Source organism: Coccinella septempunctata, chromosome 1 (assembly GCF_907165205.1).
Source record: "Coccinella septempunctata chromosome 1, icCocSept1.1, whole genome shotgun sequence".
Lineage (NCBI taxonomy): Eukaryota > Metazoa > Arthropoda > Insecta > Coleoptera > Coccinellidae > Coccinella > Coccinella septempunctata.
The window spans coordinates 35,942,233-35,955,805 of NC_058189.1; positions in this window are offsets into that span (position 1 = coordinate 35,942,233).

The window sequence follows — 13,573 nt, forward strand, 5'->3', positions numbered from 1 at the left end:
AAGGAGTGTGTTGCCTCTCAAGGTATGTTTCAGTACCTAAAGTATCTTTTTGGAGCAAAGGTCAACAGATTTTCAAATTTCTAGCTGGATGCAAGCATGCTATTGCATTTTCATATTAGTTGCCTCGTCGAACTGACTAGAAGAGTCCCACATCTGTGGAGTATTATTGGAAAAAGTGAAAACTTGCAAATGTTGGCACGAGTTTGAAATACATTGAAGCATCTGATTTGAAACCTACTAATGAAATAAACCAGCATAATCCGCTAAAAGCGGCTACACACTGCCCTACTCGGTCGGGCCAACTGTCGGGAAGACCAGATTGGGCGTTACGTACACACGGCACGACCGCCGTCTAACTTGGTCAGTTGAATTTCACGATTGCTGGAGTACGCATCGCGCGAAGCAATGATTGGAAGGTCGAGAAAAAGAAATAGTTATTGCTCTAACAGCATTATCTTGTACAACTTCCAGAAATGAAAAAAAGACGAAAGTGGAATGAAAAATGGCTATCTGAACGAGTTCAGTCATATGAGATTGCTCAAGGAATTGTATGGTGATGATTTCCAAAATTATTTCAGAATGGATTACTACTTTCATATTCTCTTTTATTGCTATAGGTACCACATATTTTTAATTTTTTTTTCACTGTGGCCACACACGCTTTTTCGTCTGAGGATCTCCATTTTTCCACCAACATTTTCAAGGCCTGAACTCAAGCATCTCTATTGCTATAATCTATTGAAGATAATACATAATAATATGTCCCATACCACATCTAAATTTTCTTTACATTTCTTTGAGTTCGGCGGAAATTTTTCTCTCCGTGACGACTAATCTTTCATCAATGAGTACCTCTCCCGTCGACATGTGAATACAGAATGACTATAATGAGCCCGTTTTCACTCTTCACCCGACAGAGCTCCACACGATCCAATTCGGTCGGTCGTGCGGTTGGATGGCTAGGCCATACGACAAATCCTCTGTCGGCGGTCGTAGCTACACAAGGCCGGATTTCACTTCCAACCCGACCAAGTCGGGCTGTCGGCCAGATCGAGTTGGGTAGTGTGTAGCCGCTTTAACTATCAAGAGAAAATTATTGACAAATGTCGCGACAAAAAAATCTTGTCAATGGGCAAGTTTCCTAAAACTCCAAAACCGAATTTGAGATTATTTATGGAAAGCCTTTTCTACTAGTTATTCAACACGTAAAAGATTCGCTTCATGATTCAGACATTTCAGAAATACACCCTTCGAAACTTCGACTATGTGAAACTTGTGACGTAGAATGCCTTTATTTAAATATAGTAATTTTTGTTAATTCGACAACACTGGAACCGATCGAGAAGATATTCACAGATTACAAAAAATTGTTTCTGTAATCTGTGTCTTTACCTTCTTAAAACCGATGACATTTTGTGTCATTGTGTGTTTTTCTTGTCAAATGTGTATAATGTGATCATCAAACTTGATATTTATTACATCTATGGTGATCAGAAAACTTTCATGACCATTACTGACACAAATGGGCGTTGCCGGATTGTAAAAATGACGTAGAATGTTCACAAGAGCACTTCTGAAATCAGAATTTTCGTAATCGAATACAGACAAAATGCAATATGTTAAAATTCGAAAAAAATATATTTCGAGATATTTGAGTTATAAGGATTTTTATGACATATATTTTGAAATTTAGGAAAATACCCCATTAATATAGCTATTATTACAACTAGGGAAATATGAACAGTATATTTCCTGAGGTTGTCAAAGTTACATCCCGAGGGCGGAGCCCGAGGGATGTATAGACAACCGAGGGAAATATATTCATATTTCCCGTGGTGTAATCAATAGTTTTTTTCTGATTGAAATAATCTGTTATGGGGAAATCATTGTTAGATTGTATATTTTTGTAATAATTAAATTTTTAACGTTGCTATGGGCCATGTTTCTGAAAATCATGGTTGACTGGTTTCATTTTGACGTCTTGTCAGAAATAAAATTATTGAAATAATGTCGAACTACGTCGAAACTCAATCGGCAAAAGCCCGTGAATCTTTGGTTCCGGCCAAATCTCAAGCTGCCTACAGTAGAGAGTACGATTGCTTTCAGGAGTGGAAAAGAAAAAATTTGGTGGACGGTGTGAGCGATAATATTTTGTTAGCATATTTCCAAGATTTGGTATGTTGCTCTGATTCTTGTTATTCTTGATGTATGATTAATTCATTCGATCCCCAGTCGCAGAAATATTCACCAAACACGTTATGGTCGAAACTATCGATGTTAAGATCAATGCTACATTTGAAAGAAAAAACTGATGTCAAATTATTCGATGAAGTCGAAGCATTTGTTAAGAACAAAAATAAAGGATACGTTCCTAAAAAATCAGCAGTGTTGTCCCGGGAGCAGCTCAAGACATTCTTGAGTGAAGCTCCTAATGACGTTTTTTTTTATGTATAAGGTAAAAGTTTCATTTTGATTTCCTCTGTTGATAAGATTTTTACATTCACAATTTTGAAGGTTGTTTTAATAATGGAAATCTTTGGCGCCTGCAGAACACAAGAGCTGGTGAATATGCTATCTTCAGATATCGAAGATCGTGGGTCGGTAATCATAATTAAAGTCTCAAAAACTAAGAATGATATAAACAGAATATTCACTATAATTGATGAAGAAGATCTGGGTGCTGCTCGTTTGGTGCGGGAGTATTCGGCGTTGCGTCCGCAAGGCGTTCTTAGGTTCTTCGTAGCTTATAGAGATAAGAAGTGTACTCTTCAGCCTGTCGGCAAAAATACCTTCGGAAAAATTCCGAGTAAGGTTGCTGAATGGTTGGGATTAGATAATCCGAAAATATATACAGGCCATTGTGGAAGACGAACATCCGCGACTTTGGTTGCCGATGCGGGAGCCTCAATGACAACACTCAAGAGACATGGTGGTTGGAAAAGTTCATCTGTTGCAGAAGGCTATCTGGCTGACAGTATGCTGCAGAAAAATAAGGTAGCGAAGATGATAGCAGGTGTGGAGGGAGAGCCATCTGCAGCATCACAGTCTTTGAAGACCGTTTTGGGAGAATCGTCCGAGACTGCTGCTGCACGGAATGTTCTCAAGAAAACTGTAGTCTCGTCGACGAATAATTATGAACAAGATATTTCTTCTTCCTCTGTATCTGGTGGAGAAACTTTCAGTGGAAATTTCAACAATTGCAGTTTCCATTTTGTTACTAAATAAAGAAATTAAATATGATTTGACGTTTTGAAAGAAATATGATTTGACGTTTCATATTTCCCTAGGGAAATATGAACTGACATTCCATATTTCCCTAGGGAAATATGAGTGTGTTATGACACATGGTAACTAAGGCGATATAGCTCAATATTGGTTCGATCAGAAAAAAAATTATTTTGAGATTCCCCATATTGAGAAATTGACGATGCATCACTTGGCGATATTATTTAAAAATAAAATCCAAAATGTACGGACATTTTTAGGGCATTGTCAAGGATTTATAACTACAGAAGCTTGTCAATTTAACTAGAGATCAGTCAAAGAATCCGATGTGGTATGAAATGAAATATGGGAGGATCACAGCCTCGAAAATTTATGAGGCATCAGTTTGCAACACTTGGATTTCTGCCTGAAAATGTTATGGGTGCTTTCAGTGCTCTAGCAACTGCAGCAATGAAAAGGGGTCTATTCTTGGAAGATGCAGTAAGAAAAGTAGTTTGTGAGATGAAAAATCTAACTAGTATCACCAAAGTTGGACACATTCTGAATAGAAACTATCCTGCATTAGGAGCAACTCCAAATGGTGTCACGGAAGAATATGTATTGGAGGTCAAGTGCCCTTCTGAAGGTACTACGATCAAAAAAATTTAGATGGAAATGGAAAATTAACGAAGAAATGTTATGAGCAAATTGGGTAATTTGCAGATGCTATTTTGTGAAAAAAATAAAGGACTTTTTTGTGTAGTCCTGATTTTGAATGAAACCAAAAAGTGGATGTTTATGAAATTGAATTAAGACATTGAGTTTTTTGATGAGGTGATAAGAAAATCCATGATTTTCTGGTGTGAAATCTTTTTTTATTAATTGGACATTGATTTAAGTCATACTTATATTATGAATTTTTCGAATTCATTTTTCTACAAGAGCCTGGACGGCGGTGACTTTGTGGCCGGTATCTTTTTTGATTTATCGAAAGCATTCCGACACGCATCCTACATTTCACAGTATACGATGATGTGACTCATCCAGATTGGGTCCAAAATTCTATGGGGTCAACTTTAGTATCGTAGCAACGTAATTTTTAAACTGAGGTTTTTTGAACCAACCCATCAAATTTAATCGAAATCGGACCTTGCATTTCATGGCTAGCTCAAATTTAGGCCAATGTTCATGAATCACCCCGTATCTCTGAAACTAATATCCTCAGGATAAAAAACAATCAACTTTTCTGAAAAGCCTGGATGACCTGCATTCACCATTAGGTTATGGCCAACGACACATGAAACACCCTGTATAAGGATGATAAAGTTAAACGAATCATTCCAGATAAAAGGCAGAGGAAAGGTAATATTTGAAAAAAAATGCTGAATTGAGAATCCTCATCTCCAGAGGAATGTTTGAGAGAAGACAAAATGCTGGAAGTTGCTGAGCTTCTTGTCCGAGAATCATATTTACTCAGAATTTTTATTCTGCATTCAGTTATCAAAAAATTTGGGAAAGGTGCAAGAGTAGGTATAAAAAAAAAGCAGAAACTGTCTTTTTTTTATAATAATCATGGCAATCTCTTCTTTACTCATAGGTTTCCAGCGAACATGATAGTTTTTCTTCGATAAGATTGGATTTTCTTTTCCCTAGCAATCCTTAGCAGAAAATGAAACATCAAAAAAGAGACACCACATTACTTATAGGTAGGTGTATAATTATTTTGAATTGATTTAGAAAACTTGTATTGAGTAGGTTGGCTATTTGATATTTCATTCAGGTCGATTCTGTTTGAAAAACTGGTATTCTAATCATTGATTTTGAGCAATATGATCTGTCAATTTCTAGAAGATCTTGTTATTTCAGTTTGTTATATCAGCAACATCATTTAAGTACTTGCTATTTCATAACAAAGTTGTAAATGGCAGTGGATCTCTTGTTTTTACATTTCTTCCAAGCGTTAGAAATTTAGAAAATAGGCAAGTAATTATAAACATGCTTCGTTTCAGTAACTTTTTGGAAACCTTCACTTGAACTTTTCATTTATAGCGAAAATATGAGACTACAATTTCGATATATTAGGGACACCAGTAATCCAGTTGAATTGCCTGATGAAAAGTTTCTGGAACTTTTTCGCTTGAATAAGGAAAGAAGAGTTGAATGGATTGGTTGAGGAACCGACCAGTAAAAATACAGTTCCTTTTTACCTACAAGTGAGTGAAAATCCATAAAGAATTTCTAGGAGATTGATTATCAAATCAATTCCATCTGATTTTTTGTTATTTTCTTATTTCCAGACATAATGCACAGTTCAACCAAAAACTCACAATCCAAATACCGAATAAAACATTAAACCAAAGAGTATCAATTGATGATACTCTTTGATTAAACACAACTTATTCTTCTTTTCCATAGAACAATTATAGAATTACATTTTTTTCTATGAAATGAGAATCTTACCCTTCAGCACAGTGTTGTCAGCTCAAACATTCGATTATTTTTCAACAATATTGCTATGGCCAAAACTCATAACCAATCTTGCGTAAAACGGTGAAACAGAATATTCGTTCGCTCAGTCATATTGCTATATTTTATAATTATAACAAGGTTGTAGATTTAGCAATATTATAACAAGATGCGAACAGAATCGACCTGATTGTGGAATACAATTGTCATCATAGCTCATACCACAGAGTGGAGCCGTATAAAAATGCAAAAGGAAAATCACAAAATTGTATACTTCATTCACATTTATTTAAGCAGTCGGTTGGCCATGAAATAATTTTCTCCAGTTTTTGTAACTAGAACAGAGCAAGGTTGGCACTTATGAAATGTCGTTAATGTCATAACGCCGTTGCCACAACTTATATCAATTTTTATAATGAAAATGCCGAAAGTGATTGAAAAAAGACACAGGGTTTCAAGAAGTGCTATTTAAAATTCAGGTCCGCTCATTCAAATAGTTATACCCTGATATTCTAAAATCCACAATACGTTAGACGGTAGCGAACATATTCAATGTGAGAGAATTTATATATTTCATCGGAATCTAAACGACTTATATTTCAGCTGAATATTTCCGCAATCAGAAAGATTGTGAATGAAGAGGATGAAAAAAAATTTCCTTCTATTGGGAGACCCAAAAAAGTGGTGGCATTTGAGAATTTTATGTTTGAGTGAATTAATGCGAAAAGTTTACTACATTATTTTCGATGAATGTCATCGTAGAATAAGTTCCCGAAAATTGATTTTTCTATTTTTCATTTAACTTGTCCTATACATTGTAAACGTCTTAAGGTACCAATAAATTCCTAATTATTATTATTATATCAATTCATTAAGATGAACAGTCACAAATACGCGCCAGTTGTCCTGCTAATTGTTTATTCATGTGAAACTTTTGTTCAAAGGTGAAGTTCATCTTGATTGAAATTTCTTTTAATTCCTTTTACTTATATTGATGCAAGATGATTCGTGTTGAAGAATTTAACATTCTTGTAATTATATGTTAATTCCTTCAGAAAATATCCATTCCCAACCACTGCAACATATGCATTTCATCTTCGGGTTAATATTTTTGAGATCTACAACTGATGTAACGTATTCCAACTTTAGCCAAAGAAGATAACTAAGGTTAACTCTTCTGAAGCTAGTGCATATTAGGATATTATACTGATCTCTTGTATTTTCCATGCAAATAACTGGATTTGATATGCCTTCAGTCAGTTTGTATAAACTTCAATTATGTTCGTCACATATTTTCCGAAGAGATTCGACATTGTGATAAAGTACGTAATAACAGGAACTTTTATGTAGAACGGGCAACATAACGTTGATTTAAAAACAAAAAATGTTTTGACAAGCGTCATAACCCCACATTTTCGTACTATACAGAGTGAAATGTGCCAAATTTCCATGGCCAACCGACTGCTAAAATAAAAGTGAATGGAGTATAGTTGCAACGTGACATTTCAAATTTCGATAAAGCATACAACGAGAGATACGAAAAAACAAAGGTAAATATGTTAAGGTAGGTAAGGAGGTGGTGATTGATAATTACAAGGGTGAAGTTGGTTGTTACTCGAAGTGTTCTTCGAGTCAACAGCACGGTAGATTTTATCCTTCACAGGAGTGAAGATTAGATTGTATTAGACATCAATCGCAAAAATTCCAGTGAACCATGGGTCAAAGATGAATGATTACTGAAAAAATAATGTTTTCGACTTCTCATGAATTTTCCGACGGGAACGGTTAGGTAAAAACTACTAGACCCCAAGCAACGTTTTTTTTTACACATTTTACTGTATCATGGTAGTTTAACTCCAGAGGATTGGTGGGGGGTAGATTTTAATGCACAAAATATTTCACCTTAAAGATCGTGTTTAGCATGTTGATAATAAATTTTCCATTTCTATCAAAAAACCCCTAGCAACGGTTATTTTTCACACTTTTTCTGTAATAAGATATATCAATTTCAAAGGATTGGTGGGGGGGGGGGGGTGTAGCATTTGATGCACAAATTATTTCACCCTATAGGTCGTGGTCAGCATGTTGATAACAACCCATTTCCATGAAAAAACCACGAGCAAAGGTTTTCTTCACAATGTATCAAGATTGTTCAATTTCGGAGGGTTGGTGGGTGGTAGTTTTCGAAGCACAAATTATTTCACCCTAAAGACTGAGTTCATAATGTTCGAAATAATCCATTTGTATAGAGAAAACCGAACAACGGGTATTTTCACATTCTATATAGTAATAAGCGATATGGAAAAAACCGTTGCTGCATCCTCTAAGTCTAGTGTAATGGAATTTTTTAAATCAATTACAGAATTCCTGGAATTCAAAAATCAATGTAGGTTACTACACAGATTAGTGAAATACATTGCTGGTATTATGAGCAGCAGAATGATTAAAAAAATTATCTGTGAAACATGTGCTCAATCATTTCTCTCGTCAGGACGGCGCTTCTTCTTAAACAAAATAGGGATGGACCCTGCAAGCATTCTTTGGACGTTGTAAAGACATACATGTTTGCAGAAAGCATAATAAGATCCTTACAAAATCGATCAGATCCAAATGTTATCAATGAAATGATAATGCTTGATTTCAAAAATGATGTCTCGATTATCTTTTCGAAGAACTTACTGCTCTACCTCACAACAAGCTACAATTTATGAAATAATTTAAATTAAGTTATTTAACATTTCGATTACAAGACATCAATAAATGAACAACACACCCAATGAGCTACACTCGAGGATTTCTTCAACAATCAACAAAAAGTTTCGATCATTCAATTAGACACTGGCCTTCCAACCCATATTCCGGCGGAAGGCACAGGCCATTCCTAGTGCAGGAGAAATGATGGATCGTGAAAAGAATATAATCTCATAAAATACCCACGTTATACTTATTCACTATATTATAAAGAGAAAGGATGAATCATTTGGCACCGAAGATCTCGATCGAATTTCGTGATGAGATAGAGCTCGATCGGGTTGTGCTTAATACCGATAAACCTTACCTGTCCTTGTTTTATCCGAATTTTAGAAGTATGAAAAAACACGCTGATGAGTTGGTAGGAGCATTTCTTTATCGACTATCGGAAAGATTCGACTTGATATGTTTGAAGGAAACTTATAAAATGAGATATCGATCATTTTTTATGGTATCGAACCAAAATTTACAAAGTGATGCACATTATACACAGGGCCGTCGCATCTCCCCCTCTTTCTAACGTCACAGATTCAAGTACTCAAACTCTATGATAATAATGAAAAACATCAGAATCTCAAATCTTGACGCAAATGACAGTCAAAAGTTTTGTTAAACTGAAATTCCAGTTACCTGACCGACAAATTTCGAGAGCACAATCAAATATAGTCCGCCGAGACTAGCGAGATATCTGTTCAATCATTCGTCTGATTGTTAGTTCTCTTACAGTATAGCAACCGCTTGAAAAAACAACAAAAGGAAGCCCTTATCCCGGTGTGCTTCTAGGACACCATATTGACCTGCAGCTGCATTAAGGGTAGGAGGAACGCCGCCTGGCTGCGCCAGGAGCTGGCCGTCTGGGCCTGCCCAAGGTACTCGACAGCCACCGAGAGCACCTTGATATGGTAAAAAAAACCAAGAGAGAAAAAATAACAATAAGAATAAACGTAAACGAAAACAAACCGCCGTAAGCCCGACCCATTTTCACTTTACTATTCCAGTCAACGATATGATTATTTTTTCTTGTTCTTTTCGCAGTTGATATTCCTACTACAGGCCAACAGTCGCAGCTCCGAAACCATTCTAGTAATCCGCTCGCTATTGATTCGCAGGTTTGGCTGGGTCGCAGGTCAGGCAACAAAACTACTATTTGGACCCAACGAACAATCAAAACCGTTACTTTTATTAGACTGTGCTAATATTCATAACCGTAACAGATGGGGAACTCAGCCCCAGCTGACAATCCACCCAATTGGAGGAATATCGATCCTCAGATACTGAGGAATTACATACTGTAAGTAGTCCTATGGACATCCATAGGACGTTTTCTTCGGACATCCATGGGACGTCCATTTCTGGTACAATGGACGTTCTATGCACATCCGAGGGACGTACAAATGTCACAACTTTGAACCGAATTCGAACGTTCATCGCAGACGTCCAATGGATATCCCATCATTAGCTATCTCAACGGTACAAAAATTTACCACGACGTTGCCTATCTATTAGAGTTTTAATGTCCTAGAACCCAGTGTCTTACACTCAGAGGCAGATGTTATTTTCTGTGTTGTTCTCATTTCCATCCATACTTACTCTTTTTCCTTCTGTAATAATAATATCTTATAATAATACTTTTTGAGTAATCGGGATGAAAACAGAATATGGAGTGTATTATATGCTTGAAAAAAGTATCAGAGGAAACGTATTACTTTTTCAATATGGAAGAACGAAAATTCTAACAGAAAAATGTATAGTGCTATGAAAATAGACATATGATGGGGATAATAGTAAAATTTATTTTTATGTATATCTAACCAGATATATGACAATAAAAATGTCTTGATATGTAGGTACAAAACGCAATATAATAGCAATATTTTGACAGAAAAAATTCTTACCTAAAAGAGGCAACAACAAACTCGAAAAAAAGCAAAATTATTTAACATGTCATACAACAAAACTTTGATGACGAGAAGGCAGAATCATATATATCTATTTGAAAAGCAGTTTACAAAAATTTCATCTTCATTCAAATGATGAATGTGTGTAATTTCCTGCTACATTTTAATCATCCAATAGGTATACCTATATATTCTTCCCATTGACCATAATATTTTCTCTAATTGGAATTAAATTGACAGTGACCGATTCCTGTAGCTACACAGGTAGCTTTAAAATTAGCTATTTCGTAAAATATGAGGTTCATTATGACATTATGAATGATTCAGATAATTTCGATTCCATAAAGATAAATAGCTATCTTTATATCACAGTCGATAAATAAAGAGTATACATATTTTTGGAGATTCGATTAATGTGATAATCGTGAGCTGAGTTTCTCTTTATTTTCTCGTTTGCTTAATATGATCAAGTGTCCTTGAATAGGTATTGAAGGTTTAAGATCACGCAAATCAGTTTGTTTTTCTCCTTTTCCGTACCTACCTCGAACACTTTTCTGCAGGTGATATAGATATTGAAGAAATATATCATTACCAACATAAGAACAAGACTATTGTCTGACCATCTCTTATTTTCGAAATTGAGTGAAATGTTGCTTTTCTACTGATCTGATGTTAACTGCAACATCACTTACGTTGCCTCTCATATACTGAAAAATTGTCCTTCTGCAAAAGAGCAGTTTTTATGCGGTTATTGTAGTGTAACCGTGAAAACAAAATGTTCCAATTTGATCACAGTGTTTGTTGATCAACTCAAAAGAAAGGGATTTGGAATGCTCCAAGAAACAATCATTTTGATGCCTCCTTCAAATTCGAAATGTCCTAACTGTTCTGATGCACTACAAATTCGAAAAACATACGCTAATTTTTTATTAATTGATTGTGATGTTGGGAAATCGGTTCGTCTTAACGAAATCGAATTGATTTTAAACATTGAAAATAAAACTCATATTTTACGAGGGATAGCTAATTTTGAAGCTCCCTGTGTAGCTACTGGAATCGGACACTATTCCTATTGTAATAGAAGAATTGATGGACAATGGGAAGAATGCAATGACTTATCAAAAAAATATAATGTAGTGAGGAATGACATAATGGTGAACCCACATTTGCTTTTATAAACCATTTAAATGAAGCTGATATATTTGTCAGCTTCTTTCAAGATGGAAATGAAAGGCCCTTTCGTTTGCATAAAAAGTGTAGCACTTTTCTACACTCGATTTGATTTACACCAGTGTAGAGGAAGTGTAGTTTATCTACACATAGTCAAAAGGAGATGTAGATAATTGGCACCTCCTCTACACTGGTGTAAATTCAATCAGCAAACGAATACTAAAATCGAGTGTAGAAAAGTGCTACACTTTTTATGCAAACGAAAGGGCCTGAAATTGCCTACTTGTGTACCTAGATATTGAGAAGTTAATGTTATTTTGAAGTATTAAATATATGTATTTATTTTATTGTTTCTGTTGGATGATTTTTCGTATAAAATACTACTACATATTATATTATATTTTGTTATTATTACGTTATGAGTCATTTTTCTTCTCATATAACCCTATATGAATATAAATTCTACTATTATATCTCCATTATACGTCTAATATTAGAAGTATAAATAAGTTCTTGCGGATATTTGTCGGAAATTGAAGCTTAATTGTGGAAAATTGGTTATGTCATTTAGGGCAGTTGGGGTAAGTGAGCGCTAAATTTATGAAATAGAATATTTTGAAAATTATCGAAAATATGGTTTAAATCAAATCACACAAAAAATAATTCAGTTCGGAGGTAAAAATTACAGAATGCCCGAATCATAACAGTGATAACAGACTCTCGATTAATGAAATTTGTGAAAAAGAACCTCACTTCATATAAACATTATCTGAATAATTCAGAAAAAAGTTTTGTGTCTAATTTCATGGTGATTTGAAAATGTTGGTGCTGAACGTGAAGTCAGTGGACATTCACAAGATGCTACCGGATATCCACTAGGTGTCCGTGTTGGACGTTATACGGACCATGTAACATATACATGTTATTTGGTCCATATTACGTCCCTTACGGACTCCTAGTGAATATGCAGTATGGACATTCAAAAGATGTCCCTACCGGATATCCACTAGGTGTACGTGATGGACGTTATACGGACCATGTAATATATATGTATAACGTCCAGTTTCATAATAAAATTTAAAGTCACTTTAAGCTTAAAACTTCCTTTACTGTCATATTTAGTAGAGTTAAAGGAGGCTTCAAAATTAAAGGCACTTTAGGTTTGATTATGAAGCTGGACTCAAGTTATATGGTCCGTACTATGTTCATCACGGACACCTAATGGATATCCAGTAAAGACATATTTTTGACATTGCCTGTATTAAGTCGGTCAGGGACTTTTTTGGAAATATATGATACGGACATATGTCATACAGTCCGTATTATGTCCATCACGGGCATCCAATGGATATCCGATACGGACATTGTTCATGAATCGGACTAACAATGGATATATATCGTGGACGTCCTAAAACTGTCCGAAAAAGGATGGCCAAAGGACATACAAATCAAGTCCATGGACGTTCCGACGTTAAATGGACATGAATTGTGCGTCCCATGGACGTTGTGTGCTATTAGGGTAAGTAATCAGGTCAGTGGCAGTTAGATGACTTTTGGTAATCTAGAACTAGGTCCATGCTAATAGAGTGAACAATAATCGCCTATCACAATAACAGAACTGCAATGATGCTGAAATAATTGATGTATTTGAAATCAGGGCCGCCGTCAGGACCGGCAAACCGGGCACCCTGCCGTTGCGGCACATTCTGGGGGCGGCAAATCAGTTGATAAAACGGTACCTACCAATTTTTTTGAACACATTTTTTTTTCTTCAAAAGCGAAAAGACGAATATTATTTATTTTTAGAGTGAAATCGAAAAGGCGGTTTTTGCGCTTAGTCGCCAAACAATTCACATATGTTCTTCTCAAAGTACCGAATAAAAATGCATATTAACCAGAAACAAGGGGAATACTGCAAGGTGGAGCACGATCAAATATGCCGCATTCTACTCATAAATAACTATGGAACTAAATATCTCCATCGCAGTGGCCACTTACTGTCTCTTTTTTTGCTCTTTAGCAAGTCGGTCTTTTTGATAAACGTCACAGACTGTATAGTTTTTGGAATGGCTTCCAAGATAATT